Source organism: Mus musculus, chromosome 11, assembly GCF_000001635.26.
Source record: "Mus musculus strain C57BL/6J chromosome 11, GRCm38.p6 C57BL/6J".
NCBI classification, from domain to species: domain Eukaryota; kingdom Metazoa; phylum Chordata; class Mammalia; order Rodentia; family Muridae; genus Mus; species Mus musculus.
Window position 1 is genome coordinate 79,912,883 of NC_000077.6, and position 17,557 is coordinate 79,930,439.

Below are 17,557 nucleotides of genomic sequence, written 5' to 3' on the forward strand. Positions count from 1 at the left end.
TTCAATCCTCAGCACTGCACCAAGTAATGTTTAAATAAATAAATAAATAAAAGCCAGGCATGGGGGCAGATGCCTTTAGTCCCAGCACTCAGAGGCAGAGGTGGGCAGATCTCTGAGTTTGAGGCCAGCCTGGTCTACAGAGAGTTTCAGGACAGCCAGAGCTACACAGAAAAATCCTATGTCAAAAGCAAAACAAAACAAAACAACAAAAAGTTTACATAAGTAAAAACCAATTTAAAAGGAATATAAACTGCATAACTCACTTAAATGTCAAACTCACGTAAGACTGTTAAACACACACATACAACATCAGCAAAACCTTGTACAGTACATAAGCTGGGTATGGTGACTCACGCCCGCAATCCTCATACCTAAGGCTAAAACTGGAGGAGTCGGAATTCAAGGCCAGTCTGGGATACATAGTGAGACTCTATCTCAAAAAACAAACAAGCAAAATGTACATTAAGATTCGTAGCAGTGAAAAAGGAGGTCAGGAATTTAAAAAATACCAAGGAGGGGTATATGGAAGGGTTTGGAGGGAGGAGGGGGAAAGAGAAATGATGTCATTATAATCTCAAAAATAAATGGGGGGGGGATTCATAACAGAGATATTCACAATAGCCAAAGGTAGAAAGGGTCCAAGTGTTGGTGAATGGGTGGGGAAATGTGGCACAGCCATACAATGGAGCTACCAGGAGCCACCACAAGGAATGAAGTGCTGAGGCGTTCTACAACAGGGAAGGACCTTGGAAGTACTAAGCTGAAAGAAAGACGTCAGTCAAAAAAAAAAAAAAGAAGAAGAAGAAGAAGAAGAAGAAGGAAAGAAAGAAGACGTCCATCACAAAGGCCCTGCTGCATCCACCATGATCCCGTTTCTGAGTCCACAGAGCTAACTAACAAGCAGCTTTGTGGCTGCTGCAGGCTGAGTGAGCAGGGGCTGGAGAGAGACTGATGCTAATGGAGAGGCTCTTCCTTCTAAGTGATGCCAGCAGGCTGAGGTTAGGAGCAGTGGAGGTTTGCCCAACACTGTGAGGGGCGAGGGTACCGAGTGCCACCCTCTATATTTTAAAATGGCTGAGATGGTAAATGATTTATTTTATATGTATTTTACAAAGAGATTAAAGGGATTTATGGCATAATAAATCAGAACCCTAGTTACCTGGAGCAAAGAAAGGGGGGCAGGGTCCTGGGGTGCTAGCCATATTCTTTTTTAAAATCTGGGTGGCTGTGACGTGGACAGGTTCACTTTATGATGATTCATTGAGAGGGAAAAGAAGAAATCAGCAGCCAACTCTTGCTTTGTCTTGCTTCCAGGCAGAGTCTCCTAGGCGAGACTTGAACTCACAGCATTCCACTTGCCTCAGCCTCAGGAGGCTGGAATTATAGGTGTGAACTACCACACCCAGCTGAGCACAGGCAATTCTTTCTTTTGAAGATTTTTAGTTTTGTATTTATATGTCTGTGTCTCCTTATATGCATACCTCATGTGGTGGGGATGCCTGCAGGAGCCAGAGGAGGGTGTCAGATCCCCTGGAGCTAGAGTTACAGGGGGCTGGGAACTGAGCAAGGGTCCCCTGAGAGAGCAGCAAGCCCTCTTAACCTCCTCACCATCTCTTCTGCCTCCCCAGTACAAACAACTCTTAAGAAATTTTGCTTTTGCTGGAAAAGTGGACAATTGTTATAGGAAAATGTGAATGAAGGGAAAGCTGTTTAAGATAGAAGATAACGGGAGCTGGAGAGATGACTCAGCAGTTAGGAGCACTGAATGCTCTTCCTGAGGTCCTGAGTTCAAATCCTGACAACCTCATGGTGGCTCACAACCATCTGTAATGAGATCGGATGCCCTCTTCTGGTGTATCTGAAGACAGTGACAGTGTACTCATATATAGTATACATATAAAATAAATAAATAAATCTTTAAAAAAAAGATAGAAGATAACATAGTAATTTTTTCAATTATTTATTTATGTGGCATGGCACCACTGTGAAGGTCGGAGGACAGCTTGTAAGAATGGTTCTCAAGCCAGGCAGTGGTATAGCACACCTTTCATCTCAGCACTCAGGAGGCAGAGGCGGGCAGATCTCTGAGTTCGAGGTCAACCTAGTCTACAAAATAAGTTCCAGAACATCCAGGACTACACAGAGAAACCCTGTCTAGAAAAACCATTGAAATCATTGATGAAGAGGAAGAAGAGGAGGAGGAGGGAGAGGAGGAGGAGGAGAAGGAGGGAGAGGAGGAGGAGAAGGAGGAGGAGGAGGAGGAGGAGGAGGAGGAGGAGAAGAAGAAGAAGAAGAAGAAGAAGAAGAAGAAGAAGAAGAAGAAGAAGAAGAAGAAGAAGAAGAAGAAGAAGAAGAAGAAGAAGAAATGATTTTCTCCTTCCACTATGTGGGTCTGAAGTATGTGGGTGAAGTAGAGGAAACAGGAATCACACAGCAATCGCTTCTCGGCCTTTTGACTAAGAGATCAAGTGAAGAATCACACAGCAGTCCTTGAACAATGGATAAAAGCAGGATCTCCATCTATGGAAACAAGCAGGAAGCTGAGTCTCACAGGTACCTGTTTTATGGAGTAGAGAAGACCAGTGTTTGGTCTTCAGAAGGATGTCTGGGGTTTATACCAGGTTTGTTGTCCTCTAATTTACTGATATACCATCTCAGACTCCAAGGGGAGTTTGATGAGGGTCAAATATCCAGAGGTGGAAGTAGAGCCACGCCTCTCTGGTTCTGGCTGGACCACACCAAACTGCCTGTGGGCCTCAAAGTCCTCAAACAACTCCTCCAACTTTTAGAAGCAGTTCTCTGAGCTTATAAGGACCTTGGGACCCAGTGAGCAAGTCTGCTTTGCCCTGTGGCCTCATCAACTGCCCCAACCATAACGGAGAACTTTACCTGCATACATTTCCTATCCTCCATTTTTACAGGCTGGAGGATTCTCACTGAGGAGGCTGTCTCCATGGCAAAAGCCCTTCGTCACACTGGTATCTGGCCCTCTTCCAGTTCTATTACATCTTTCTTGGAATGCAGAGGCCATAACAAAAGACTCCGCGCTGGCTTACATTTTAAAAGGCCCTTCGCAAGGACGAATGAGAGCCCCTTTATATTCAAATGATGGTCAGCCAAGCTATGGTTTGCCCAAGGGCACACAAAGTGTCATCAGTAGCATATGACTGAGAGTCCCAGATGTCATCATCTTTCCTCAGTATCTGCCTGCATGCAGGACTCCGAATGGACACAGGGTGTCAATCAAGACACACTCAGCAGTGAGGGATGAGGGGATTTTGTCAGACTGGCATGAAGCCATCAGGCAGACGTTAGTAGATTCTGTAACTCCAAGTCCCGGAGAGTGTTGCCCTCTTGATGGGGGCTTGGTGACATAATCACAGTGGCATTCCTCTGTGCACTTGTCTTGCCATGTGCAGAGGCTACAGTGGGATAGCCTTAGAATTATGTCTACTGCCTAAACCACCCAAACCTGTAAGTGTGACTTCATTTTGAAAAAGGGTCCTTTCATGTGTACTAAGGATTTTGAGAGCATCTTGGATTACTCAAGGGGGTCCTAAATCCATCAGCAAGCATCCTTATCATCGAAGCCAAACACAGAACGGAGAGTGCCATGATCAGATCACACACCCCGGGCAGTGAGGAATGAACAGCTATGAGCAGAGGAATGTGGGTGGCCCTCAGAAGCCTGTGTACAGAGTCCAGACTCTCCTCAGAAGCTTCTAAAGGAACAGAGCTCCGCTGCTCCCATTTCCCTACTGCGCTGTCCAGAACTTAAAACCAACTAGCTTCTTGGTAATTTGTTTGGGAAAGTCTAGACAAAAAAAATGAAGAAACCAAAAACTATGGTTCTGTAGTTTACTTAGTGCTAGAACCCTGCACACTGCCCCTGTGTCCAGGAGTGTGCTTAGCTGTCCCCAGCACCCTGTGGGCTTTATAGAAAGTATAAAGTCTCCAAGAGAAGGAAGTGTGAGAGAGGCACCAAGAGTGTCTATCCCAGGTGCCATGTGCAAGAGAAACACCCTCTGTGAGTATCTGCTGAGAGAAGAGAGCTTGAGGGAAAGGAAGGCCGTGGGTGGCCAGAGACATGACCTTCACGAGCTCCAAGGACAGGGCTGCACAGTCCTGGGGAGCCACCAAGCTCTGCGAGCACCCTGGTGTAGTGCCACCTTCCTGAAATGGGGCTGTGACATGCTCTTACAAATGAGAAGATCATTTACCTGGTACCGCAGCCTGACCGCCTCACATAGGCAGCCTGTCCCCACACCTGCCATTCCTCCTTCTAGAAATAGCTCCAACCTGCTTCTGCTATAACCGTTACCTTCACTGAGGTCGTCATCTCTCTCACTATGGTCCCCAGCCTTAGTTTCTTCCCCAGAATCTCCCGAGAGGGAAACCCACTGTCTTAGTCGGGGTTTCTATTCCTGCACAAACATCATGACCAAGAAACAAGTTGGGGAGGAAAGGGTTTATTCGGCTTACACTTCCATACTGCTGTTCATCACCAAGGAAGCCAGGACTGGAACTCAAGCAGGTCAGGAAGCAGGAGCTGATGCAGAGGCCATGGAGGGATGTTCTTTACTGGCTTGCCTCACCTGGCTTGCTCAGCCTGCTTTCTTATAGAACCAAGACTACCAGCCCTGAGATGGTCCCACCCACAAGGGGCCTTTCCCCCTTGATCACTAATTGAGAAAATGCCTTACAGTTGGATCTCATGGAGGCATTTCCTCAACTGAAGCTCCTTTCTCTGTGATAACTCCAGCTGTGTCAAGTTGACACAAAACTAGCCAGTACAATTGACCCCTTGTCAACTTGACACACAAAAACATCACTAGTAAGCCTCAACCCTTACAATCTTATTCATCCCCATTCTAAATAACTTTAAAAGTCCCACAGTCTTTACATATGCTTAAAATTTCAATCTCTTTAAAATATCCATCTCTTTTAAAATCCAAAGTCTTTTTACAATTAAAAGTCTCTTAACTGTGGGCTCCACTAAAACAGTTTCTTCCTTCAAGAGGGAAAATATCAGGGCACAGTCACAATCAAAAGCAAAAGTCAATCTCCAACTGTCCAATGTCTGGGATCCAACTCACGATCTTCTGGGCTCCTCCAAGGGCTTGGGTCACTTCTCCAGCCAGGCCCTTTGTAGCACACGAGTCATCCTCTAGGCTCCAGATGCCTGTACTCCACTGCTGCTGCTGCTCTTGGTGGTCATCTCATGGTACTGGCATCTCCAAAACACTGCATGACCCCTTCAGTCCTGGGCCATCAATTGCAACTGAGGCTGCACTTTCACCAATGGCCTTCCATGGCCTCTCACAGTGCCAAGCCTCAGCTGCTCTGCTCAACTCCTTCATGCCTTCAAAACCAGTACCACCTGGGTGACCCTTACACATTACCAAGTCCAGCCACAGCACAAGGTACAACTTTGGCTATATCTGGAACACAGCCACTGTGCTTTCAGAAAATACTTCCCAGAAGATGTCACCTCAATGATGCTGGTCTCTTCTTAATCACCGCTAATTTCTTAGCTCCAGCTAACCAGCATCAATAGTCCCAGTAATGCAAAGTTTTTGCTTTAGTAGTTCTGGTATCTTGTTAATCACAGCTGATTCTTCAGCCCCAGCTAACCAGAACTACAGAATCTTCACAATCAAAACAGGAATGGCCCTGAAAAGAGTCTTTAATTTTCCCTCTGAAATTTCACACACCAGAGCTCCAACTTCTGCAGTGTTCTCAACATTATCTTCCAAGCTCCTACACAACATCCGACAGAGGTCTTAACAATGGATGGATCTTCAAGCCCAAAGTTCCAAAGTCCTTCCACAGTCCTCCCCAAAACATGGTCAGGTTGTCACAGGAATACCCCACTCCACTGGTACCAATTTGTCTTAGTCGGGGTTTCTATTCCTGCACAAACATCATGACCAAGAAACAAGTTGGGGAGGAAAGGGTTTATTCGGCTTACACTTCCATACTGCTGTTCATCACCAAGGAAGCCAGGACTGGAACTCAAGCAGGTCAGGAAGCAGGAGCTGATGCAGAGGCCATGGAGGGATGTTCTTTACTGGCTTGCCTCACCTGGCTTGCTCAGCCTGCTTTCTTATAGAACCAAGACTACCAGCCCTGAGATGGTCCCACCCACAAGGGGCCTTTCCCCCTTGATCACTAATTGAGAAAATGCCTTACAGTTGGATCTCATGGAGGCATTTCCTCAACTGAAGCTCCTTTCTCTGTGATAACTCCAGCTGTGTCAAGTTGACACAAAACTAGCCAGTACACCCACCCATGTCACATTCCTGCTAGAGACAGTCAAGCTGTCAGTGTAACTTCAAGATCTCCTGCTTCTTGGCTTCACCCATCACTGTGTCCCCTCCAATTCACAAGGCTTCTCACATTTAGGGGCCTTTAAACACATAGCTCCCCTGGCCTGGATGATGCCCCACAACCACCGCTTGCCTAAGTCCTCAAGGACTCGGCTTAGAGGCTGTCTGGTCCCTGGAGGGGGTCTCCTTGACCTTCCACCCTCCTAGCTCCACCTTTCTCCACAGACTCCTTGGTTCACGTGGACAACTCTATGGCATTGTGTGTGGCATTTTTCTGTGTTCCGTTAAAGCAGGCATGTCTCCTCCTCATTCGCCCTGTGTCTACAGTACACAGAGGTGTTCAAGGGCAATTGATGGAGGAGCTTAATTAAGAGCAGCAGCTCCAAGCAAGCTCAAGGCAAGTCTAGGCTAACAAAAGGCAACAACCAAACTTAATAGCAAACCCACACCAGATTCCCTTGCTTTATCTGAAATAAAATTCACCCTCGAGTTTTGCCAAATCTAAATGCTCCCCACTTTAGAAAAGTAAACACACACACACACACACCAAATTCAGAATCAGACATGAGCTATACCCTATGTCTGTAAACTTTGGCCAGCTGTCTTCACCACCCAAGCCTCAGTTTCTCTTTCTATAAAGTGGGAACTATAAATGCTACTTCCTGGGACTGGGAATGTAGCTCAGTAGGCAGAGGGCTTGCTTGGCTCGCACAGAGCCTTGGGTTCCACCCCCCACCCCACCCCCAAAAAACAGCCTGTCATAGTTAGGTTTCTATTGATGCTGAGAATTCACAGAAGTTTGTCAACAAGGATGAAGCCAATGAATAAAGTCATCTTGAACCAGCTGGAGACTGCAGAGTCAATGTGCCTCTGCTGCCACCTTCTGGACGATGGGAATAAAGCCACAGGTAGCGGCTGAGAGGGATTTCAAGGGCCGTTGCCAAACATATGGCTCTCACTTGTATCTGCCACGTTTGTTCAACAGCTAATGAAAAGTTATCAGAGCAGATTGCTTCAGAGATCAAAACTACCTCATCAGGGAAAAAGTAAAGAAAGGAAAATGAAGCACGGAACAACATTCCGAGAATGGGAGAGCACCTCCTGGGACAGCACCTCCAGAGACAGTGTCTCTCTGACATGAACGCAAGAACCAGGGAGGCAGCCCTGCGGGGGAGAAGGAAATAGCTCCTTTAGAACCTATGGGAGATGTGGCCCCAAAGGCCACCGGAAATGCAGATCCCGTTCTCCTGACCAATATAAAACAGATAGTCGTTTAGAAACAGCTTAATAGAAACTGCTGGAACCTGGGAGGCGAATATCTCCAAAGGTCATGGCTTTGCAACCAGACTTGCTAAGTCAACAAAGTGGGAGGCAGCCCAGCCGCTCCGTTAAATCCTGCAGCCCCTGGGGCTCTTCTTGGCTTGTCTTACCTACATACATTAGTGCACACTGAGCACATGTGCCTCCAAATCCATCACTGTAATTTGGATGGGGCTTCTGCTCTAGCATAAGGGCAGAATCCAAATGGACGATGGCCAGGATCATTTTTTGTTCCTCCCTATTCCAACCATCCTGTAAAAGCTGGAGCTAAGAATGCAAACTTTGAAGAATCAAGGGCAGTGTAGGACCAAGATGTTTACTTAGCCAGGGAGTTTGCTTCCCAGAGAGGCAGGCTCAGATTTCTTCCTGCAGCAGGGCTAAGCTGAGTCCAGCCAGTTGCTTCTGAGAAAGGAAAGGTCCTGGTTGGCCCAGGCGACAGGCAGTTTGGGGGAACACCACCCTTGCCAGGGAGGGTTTCCTGGAGACTGACTACCATTCTAAAGTGACACCAAACTTCATTAGAAATGGGAGGAAGAAAGACACTCTGTAGGATTCCCAACACCCAAGAAAGCCATAAATCAGAAACAAGGATGTATTAAAGTATCAAAATGGGCCATCGAGACAGCTCACAGGCTGAGGTGCCTGCACACAGGCCTGATGACTTGAGTTTAATCCTGATTCCCATAAGTTGCCTGGATCCCAGGCCAGATCACGAACTCCTGAGAATTGTTCTCTGACCTGCATGCATGTTCCACCGACAGACAGGCAGATAGACACTCGTGCACACACGCCCGCACAAATACACATACATACACACACAATTTATTAAATTAATAAAATTATATACAAAATTACCTATATAAATTGCAAATAGCCAGGACAGGTATCATAGCTCATCAGTAGAGTACACACCACCACCACCCATGATTCGTGGTACTCACTCCCTCGCACATGCCTGGAGAAGCTTCTTGGTTAAAGATAGTGTTTAAGGGCTGGAGAGATGGCTCAGCGGTTAAGAGCACTGACTGCTCTTCTGAAGGTTCTGAGTTCAAGTCCCAGCAACCACATGGTGGCTCACAACCATCCTTAATGAGATCTGATGCCCTCTTCTGGTGTGTCTGAAGACAGCTACAGTGTGCTTAGATTTAATAATGAATAAATCTTTAGACCAGAGTGAGCGGGGTCGACCAGAGTGGGCGGGGTCGACCAGAGTGGGCAACCTTCCTTCCCAGCAACCACATGAAGGCTCACAACCATCTGTACAGCTACAGTATACTCATATACATAAAATAAATAAATAAATCTTTAAAAAAAATAAAAGATAGTGTTTTAACTCCAGTTCCAAGGGCTCTGACACCTTCTTCTGGCCTCAAAGGCACCAAGCATACTTGTGCTGTGCATGCATACACACAGGCAAATACTCATACAGGTTTTTAAAATGTGAAGAAGAAGAAGAAGAAGAAGAAGAAGAAGAAGAAGAAGAAGAAGAAGAAGAAGAAGAAGAAGAAGAGAGAAAGAAGAAGAGGAAACAGGTGTAGAGGTGTAGAGGCCATCTCCGAGTCTCAGGGGACCTCTGGCTTGAGGCCAGGCTAAAGCCACATCCTACCCTGTCTAAAACAAGGATTATTTTCCTTGGGTCCTGACAGTCCTCTGCTCCCCAGTGGCCCACTGGCTTGTCCTTCTGTTTCCTCTTTTTCTGTCCCTTTATCACCTCTCTCTCCCCAGCCCTGGTTCACACTTGTGACAGAAGCTAGGCAGCAGTCACCATTGCCCTAGTCAACAGCAACAGTGGCAAAGGCACAGCTGGGGTGACCCCAGGGACTCCCCAGCCCCACCCCACGACACTATTGCGCAACTGCACTCAGCAACCCAGCAGAAGGTGTCCTTTAGTGTCCTCTTCCTTGGCCCCCTCCTCCTTAAGAGTCCCTTCTCAGTTAGGCCTGCCTGGCACCCGTGCTTACCTGGTTCTGCCCCAGCCCACCCTGGTGACCAGAGCCTTCCCATAGCCACAATTCTTCACTCCTCGATAAATAATCTCAGACTCTGAAAATGCTGAGACTTCTACTAAAAACCCAAAAATCTCCGTTTCCACCTCCAGCACCTCCTCCCTCCCTCTGCCCCTCTCCGTTTCAGACTTTTCTAATAGCTAGCACCCGGTGGCCATGATGGCTCCCTCTGTGGTAGGAAAAGCCCTGTGCCTGAAGCAGGCAGAGAAGATGTGCAGACAGCATAAGCCAAACTGAACAACATACATGTTTAAACTACACACACGTGCACACACAGACAGGGAGAGAGACAGAGAGATCTTGTGCACATTCTTCATGGGCATTTGGAAAACAATTTAAATATTCAACTGCTATGATTCTCTAAATCTTTTCTAAGGCAGATAAGAAGCCCTTGGCTTTTCATGGAGGCACAGGTGGCTTATTCTGGTGGACCACAGACTTGCCAGGGTGTGAGGGGCTGATAAGGCTACCAGACTAATGTGGGGTGTGTGTGTGTGTGTGTGTGTGTGTGTGTGTGTGTGTGTGTGTGAATGTGTGTCTCTGTTCACAGCTTACCATGTGATCCTAGAGGAGTCTGTCATTCTCAGCTTTGAAGTGAGGTAAATTAGCCACTGCCCACTCTGTATGCTAAATAAGCCTTTCCCCCTCACTAAAAACAAGCTGGATATGGTGGTGCACGCCTTTAATTCCAGCAACTTGGGAGGCTGAGATAGGTGGATCTCGATGAGTTCGAGGCCAGCCTGGTCTACATAGTGAGCTCCAGGACAGCCAGGGCTATGGAGACAGAATCTGTTTAAAAACAACAACAACAACAACAACAACAACAACTGGCTTTATATAATTAGAAGTGTTCAAAGATTAAGTAGAAAGTAGAATTTCATGCCAATTAAAGAAGATAAAATTGCTGCCTTAATTAACTTGCCACTTACTTTCTCAGCCAACAGTCCTTGAAAACTAAGTAAATGTCCCATTTTCCCATCAGTAGAAATAGCTAGCAATCACCCACAAACTCACCAGTCCCTGCTCAGCAATGCCAAATACACAGGAGCAAGACAGCTTAAATTTGTCTTTTCCAGGGTAGTCTCAGGTCTCCAGTATGTCAATCCTTAAAGTGTAATTCATGTTGGGTGCCTTTAATCCCAGCCCTAAGGAGGCAGACACAGGCAGATCTCTTCGAGTTCGAGGTCAACCTCATCTACATAGTGAGCTCAAGAACAAGCAGAACTACATAGTAAGAGCCCATTTATAATAATAATAATAATAATAATAATAATAATAATAATAATAATAACAATAATAATAATAATAATAATAGTCAATATAAAATCTCAGTGATAAAACCTTAAAGCTATTCAGGTCTATGAATTCTCTGATCACAAAACAGACCCAAGAAAGCATCCAGCATTTTGAGCAACAAGCAAGGACTTACTACCCACGAGGCCAGGTCCTTCAGAGTGGCTGATGCACTCTGTAAACTACTGACGGGTGACAAAGCCAGCAGCCTGCTTTAGCCAGGTCCCCAAAGAGCAGCCCTCACTCTCCTATTGGAAAGCACAGGGGCTGGTTAACCTCAGCCCTCACTTGTCCTATTCAAAAGTCCGAAGGCTGGTTAACCTCTGGCTCCTCCACAGAGCCCAAATCCCAGGCTCCATGGAACCTGGAAGTACAGCTAAGGGCAGAAGAGCAACTCAATGGTCTCCCTTGGGACCAGGACCCCTGCAGAAGCATGAGACTCGGGAGGCTTTTACCACCCAGGCTCAGAAAGGAACCCAGAAACTCTTGCCTCTGGAGCTGATCTAAGCCTAGGTCACTGGAATAGCTGTCACCTTCAAGCCACCCAAGATGGGTGTCCCAGTTAAGGGAAGACATGACCACCATAGACCCGTATCTCAATCCCTGTGATTTTAGTATGCACACATCCCATAATCTCTAGCAGGCCTCCTGTCCCAGGGTCTCCAAATACAGGGCTTCTTGCATTCTACTTTTTTTTTTTACCTTGGATGTATGTAAATGCACTTTATGTGTTTTTATGTATTTATGTACAGGTATGTATTGTGTGTATATGGGAGCCCATGGAGGCCAAAAGGATGTCATCAGATTGCCCCGGAACTAGAACTTAGCACGGGTGCCTCAGGTTTTACTGCAGGCAGGGAACACGATCAGGGTGAAGCAAGAATGAGACTTTAATCATCCCTATTTTGGTAACTAGTGCAGGGCCAAGACTTCTTGGAATCTGACATTATTAGCTCATATTTAAGCATAGCACAATTTTGGAAAAAAAAAAAATTTAGTTAACAATCCGGCCCTGGGAGTGCAACGAAGTCTAAGACATTTACACTGCAGCTCTTTACAAAGTGCATACGGCGTCGCTGTCAGATGGGTTCTGGTGCTCTAGATGAGGGTCTAGGGAGAATGACTGGCAAACACATCGCCCGGCCCTAAGAGAGCACAGAAGTCACTTAGGCAGCTGTAAAGTACAAATGGCATCCGTCACAAGGATGAGTTTTATAGCCTAGGAATAATGCTCAAGATTTTAGGGGGAAAGGGCCTGGGCTAAGTATAACATAAATTCTGAGGTGGGCGGAGCCTGGCTCATCAGAGAGCAAAGGATCACCAGGGCGTTAACCGCATCCATTCCCAGCATCTCAGGAGGAAGAGGCCAAACATCGTCCTTTGAAGGCTGCCTGTGTTTAACCCTCCTGGCTTCCCCAGTGTGCGTGCACGGGGACTTTCTGCCTTCTATAGTTACTGTGAAGCCTGTCTGTGCGTGGAAGGAGCCCTTTGTGATACTTTAAAGGTATGACACAGTCAGCAGTGGGGCTGGCAGGATGGTTCAGCAGAGGCTCCTGCCACCCAGCCTGCAGACAAGTTCAGTCGGCACTGGAGAAAAAGCTCTGCGGTTAAGAGCACACACCGCTCTTGCAGAGAACCTAGGTCCCAGGGATCAAACTCAGGTCCTCAGGCTTGGCAGCAAGCTCCTTTATCCACTGAGCCATCTCACTGGCCCACTTCTTGTCTCCTAGTACCTCTTGGCCCAACGCTACTAGAGTAACACTTGTCTGTTAGGCCACTAGACAAACACTAGTCTTACATATCTTTTTTTTTTTTTCTTCAATTGAAAGTGAAAATAGCCGGGTGTGGTGGCACACGCCTTTAATCCCAGCACTTGGGAGGCAGAGGCAGGCAGATTTCTGAGGCCAGCCTGGTCTACAAAGTGAGTTCCAGGACAGCCAGGGCTATACAGAGAAACCCTGTCTTGAAGCCCCAAACCCACTCCACGCCCCCAAAAAAGAAAAGAGAATGGATGCTAATTTTTTTTGTTGCTGAGTTGTTTTACTTGATACTGGAGATTGACACCCGGGCTCCATGCATGCTAGGAAAACACTCTGCCACTGGACCCTGAATGGTTTTTCTTTTTTTCTTTTTTTTTTTTTTTTTGGTTTTTCGAGACAGGGTTTCTCTGTATAGCCCTGGCTGTCCTGGAACTCACTTTGTACACCAGGCTGGCCTCGAACTCAGAAATCCGCCTGCCTCTGCCTCCCAAGTCCTGGGATTAAAGGCATGTGCCACCACACCCGGCTCGTGGATTTTCTTTTTCTTTTTCTTTCCTTTTTTTTCTCTTTAAAGATTTATTTATTATTATATATAAGTACACTGTAGCTGACTTCAGACGTGCCAGAAGAGGGCATCAGATCTCATTACAGATGGTTCTGAGCCACCATGTGGTTGCTGGGATTTGAACTCAGGACCTTCCAAAGAGCAGTCAGTGCTCTTACCCGCTGAGACATCTCGCCAGCCCCATGGTTTTTCTTTTTAAAGTAACGAAAATGCAATTAGGATTAGATTATAATGTGAAGTCAGTGTCCCTTTGCTCTCCTTCCCTTGGCTGGGTTAAGGCCTGAAACATTTGTGGTGTGTGGGAGGAGGGGAGGGCTAGGCATTTTCTATTTTTTTTTTTAAAGATTTTATTTATTTATTATATGTAAGTACACTGTAGCTGTCTTCAGACACACCAGAAGAGGGCGTCAGCTCTCATTACAGATGGTTGTGAACCACCATGTGGTTGCTGGGATTTGAACTCAGGACCTTTGGAAGAGCAGTCGGGTGCTCTTACCTGCTGAGCCATCTCACCAGCCCCTAGGCATTTTCTATAGTGAAAACATTTTCCATCAGAACGAGCCTCATATCTCTGTGCTTCACATACTTTACCGAGGAAAGGCAGCAAAAAATTGACTTTTAAGCTGAGCATGGAATCTCAGAGAGGAAGAGGCAGGGGAATCACAAGTTTAAGGTCATTCTCAGTCTACACAGAGAATTTGAGACCAGTCTGGGGTATTTGAGACTATGCCTAAAAATAGAGAGCTGGGCAGTGGTGGTGCACGCCTTAAATCCCAGCACTCAGGAAAGCAGAGGCAGGGGGATCTCTGAGTTCAAGGCCAGCCTGGTCTACAGAGTGAGTTCCAGGACAGCCAGGGCTACACAGAGAGACCCAAAAAGAAAGGAAGAAATTGACTTTTTGCTTCTCTTCAGTAGGGATATTTATGTGTTTATTTTCTTGAATACTCACTCTCTGGAACATCTGCTGGCTTTTATTTTAGAATGTATTCTGTTTGCATAAGGAGCTACTTTCACGGAGAAATCTTGTCAAACTGATTAGTCTTAGCTCTATGAGGCCATTCTAATATTTAATGGAAGAGAAAGGTGGCACCGCGCACAGGCTGGGGGTCCTGACTGAGTGAAAAGGAAAATGGACTGGCAAGATGGCTCAGTGAGCCACGGGTGACTGTTGCCAAGCGTGACTACCTGAGTCAACCCTGAAAGCCACCTGGTAGGAGAGAAATGCCCTCGATGGGCTGTGCTCTGACCTCCACAGGTGTACTATAGTATGCGTGAGCAACTCACAATCAATGTTTTAAGAAAAAGGCAAGGCAGATACACAATCCTCACCTCTCTGTCTCCTGGCCATATATACAATGTGAATGGCTGCATCCTATTTCTGCCTCCACGCCTTCCCCACCGAGGTGGCCAGAACAAGAAAATCCTGCATCAAAATATTCTTCTGGGGGCTGGAGAGATGACTCTATGATCAAGAGCACTGACTGCTCTGCCAGAGGTCCTGAGTTCAATTCCCAGCAACCACATGGTGGCTCACAACCATCCGTAATGGGATCCGATGCCCTCCTCTAGTGTATGTCTGAAGACAGCTGCAGTGTACTCATACAAATAAAAAACAAATAAATCTTTAAAAAATTCTTCCACCTTTAAGTAGTATTTTGTCAAAGCAAAAAGAAAAATAATATGGGGCTGGTGAGATGGCTCAGTGGGTAAGAGCACCCAACTGCTCTTCTGAAGGTCCAGAGTTCAAATCCCAGCAACCACATGGTGGCTCACAACCATCCCTAACAAGATCTGACTCCCTCTTCTGGTGTGTCTGAAGACAGCTATAGTGTACTTACATATAATAATAAATAAATCTTAAAAAAAAAAAGAAAAAGAAAAATAATATAATCGAAGTCTAAAATTTTCAGAAAAAAAAAGTTGCTGTGTCCTGTTATCTTTTAATAAAAATCCTTACTAACTTTCTAAATTAAGAAAACAGAAACCAACTTTAAAAGCCAAAATTATGTTTAAGACGTATCAATATAAATAATCTCAGCCCGAGGCAGGAGGATCACTAGATTTAGAGGCCAGCCTGGAGTATTTAGTAAGACCCTGTCTGTAAGTAAATAAGATGGGCACATACACATAAAAAGTCCTAAAGATCAAAGGCAAACAGCAGTCAACCTCCTCCGTGAGTGGACAGATGGACAGCATGCTACTCTGACAGATCCCAGATCCCCAATGCCCTGTCAGTCTCCACAGCAAAGCTTCTTTTTCTAAACAAGGGCCCTTCGCATGAGCAAGTGCTCTGGACTCCTCTGCTAAGAATCTAATGCGGCAAGGTCTTAAAACTGATAAGCCACAGGTCTGCTCAGGTCCTTGTTAAACCCTGGGCCCAAGAGAACAGCCAAACAGCCCACTCTTGGGTTATCCCAGCGCTTATAGAAATGCTGTTTGGTTGATGCTTTTAGAAATATGATTGGACATCTCTCTTCAACAAGATGCTCTGTCTTAAACCAGGCCATTAATTGCCAAGTCCTAAAGTCCACAAGGAGAGCCTCACATAGGCCATTTACATGCCAGTGAGCCAAAGGGCCTCTAACAGAAGACGAATGCTTGTATTTAATTTTGCTCTTCAGTTCTGCCTTTTGACCTCAAAGAGATCATTAAAGGTGGGTGTGGATGAAGGGGGAGTTAGAGGCCAGAGGTACAGGGAGAAGGGTAGGGCCTGTCCAGTCCTAGCAGGCAGCGCCACAATTCTGGGAAGCTGGAATGTACATTGTTAAAAGGCTTCACAAATACTGGAATAAAGCCTGGAGCAAGACAATGGATTTCTAAGTAGAGGATTATTAGTGATGCCAGGGACCAGAGTGGGAAAGGAAGCAGCCTAAAAAGGCATGGCGTTAAGGCCGTAGTAGTCACAACCGCTCTAAGCAGTAACATGACATTCAAAGCACAGGGTCTGAAGACAGACTGACTGGGTTCAAATCCGTTCTGCCAGTTACTAAATGTGGAACTGAGCTGCAATTTCCTTAGCTGATTCTCCAGCGACTTAGCATTTCAGGACCCAGCAACTCTACCTCCAAATGCACACCCCAAGGAACTCAAGACAGCATCAGACAAAACAAGGATGCTTGTAGCAGCCCAGACACCAGCAGAAGACACATTCCAGATATCTGCCCATTGGTGGAGGAAGAACAACCAACAGAATGTGGTCCATCTAATGATGGGAGCATTCATCTGCAGAAAGGAATGAAGCGCTGACACATCCTGCAACGTGAATGAGCCTCAAAAATATGCTGAGGTGAAAGGAGCCAGGCACAGGACAGCATCTACTGCACGATTCCATTTATAGTCAACTCACGTCTTCCTACCCAGAATAGGTAAATGGATGGAGATGGCCTGCAAATGAGTGACGGCAGGCTAGGAGAAGGGAGTGGAGTAACCACTAACGCCCGGGATTTGCTTTTGGAGCAGTTAAATATTCTGGAACCAGATGGTCAAAGAACAACTCCACACTGACACATGCCTCTAGAGTGTACATTCCAAATGATAGATGTATAGTTATCTTTTGCAAAAATCATAATTGTTTTTTTAAGTTTACTCTGTGCCTCAGTTTCCTCATCTGTAAAATGGACATAGGGTTTTTGGAAGAGTTTGGGTGTTGAGGTTTTGTTTTTTTAAGAAAAAAAGGAAAAAAAAAAAAGAAGAAGAAGAAGAAGTCGCCTGGCAGTAAGCAACCAGCAAGGGTAAAACGCCATGCATGAGAGTGTTTTTTCCAGGTTAGGGATGCTTTCAAATCTGTCTGGTGAGCAGTCTGCCATGTGTGCTCATGGAGCACATGAAATGGGGCCAGGATTTCTCGCTTTAATCACAGTTAACAAACTCACGCAGGACTCATGGCTACTGGCTGCTGAATTGGACAGTACAGTTCTAAATCCTCCTGCCCGGTCCTCAGAACAACCCTAAGAGGTAGTTATTATCAGCCCCATACTAACAATACATGGGAAACGTCCCTCACAGGTTCAGGTGTGAACACTTGGTCCTCCAGGTGAGGGCGATACATGGGCATCCTCGGAGCCCTCGGACGGGAGGCATGGGAAGTGGTAGTGGGTGACTGGGAGCAGCACCCACAGGGCAATCACAACTGCCTGTCACCTCCCCAGGTCTTAGGGACCTCACGCCCTCTTGTAGCCTTTGTGGGCACCAGGCAAGCACATGGCACACACACATATACATATGCAGGCATTCACAGGACCATATAAAATAAAACTGACATTCAACAGCCCTCTGCTGTAAGAC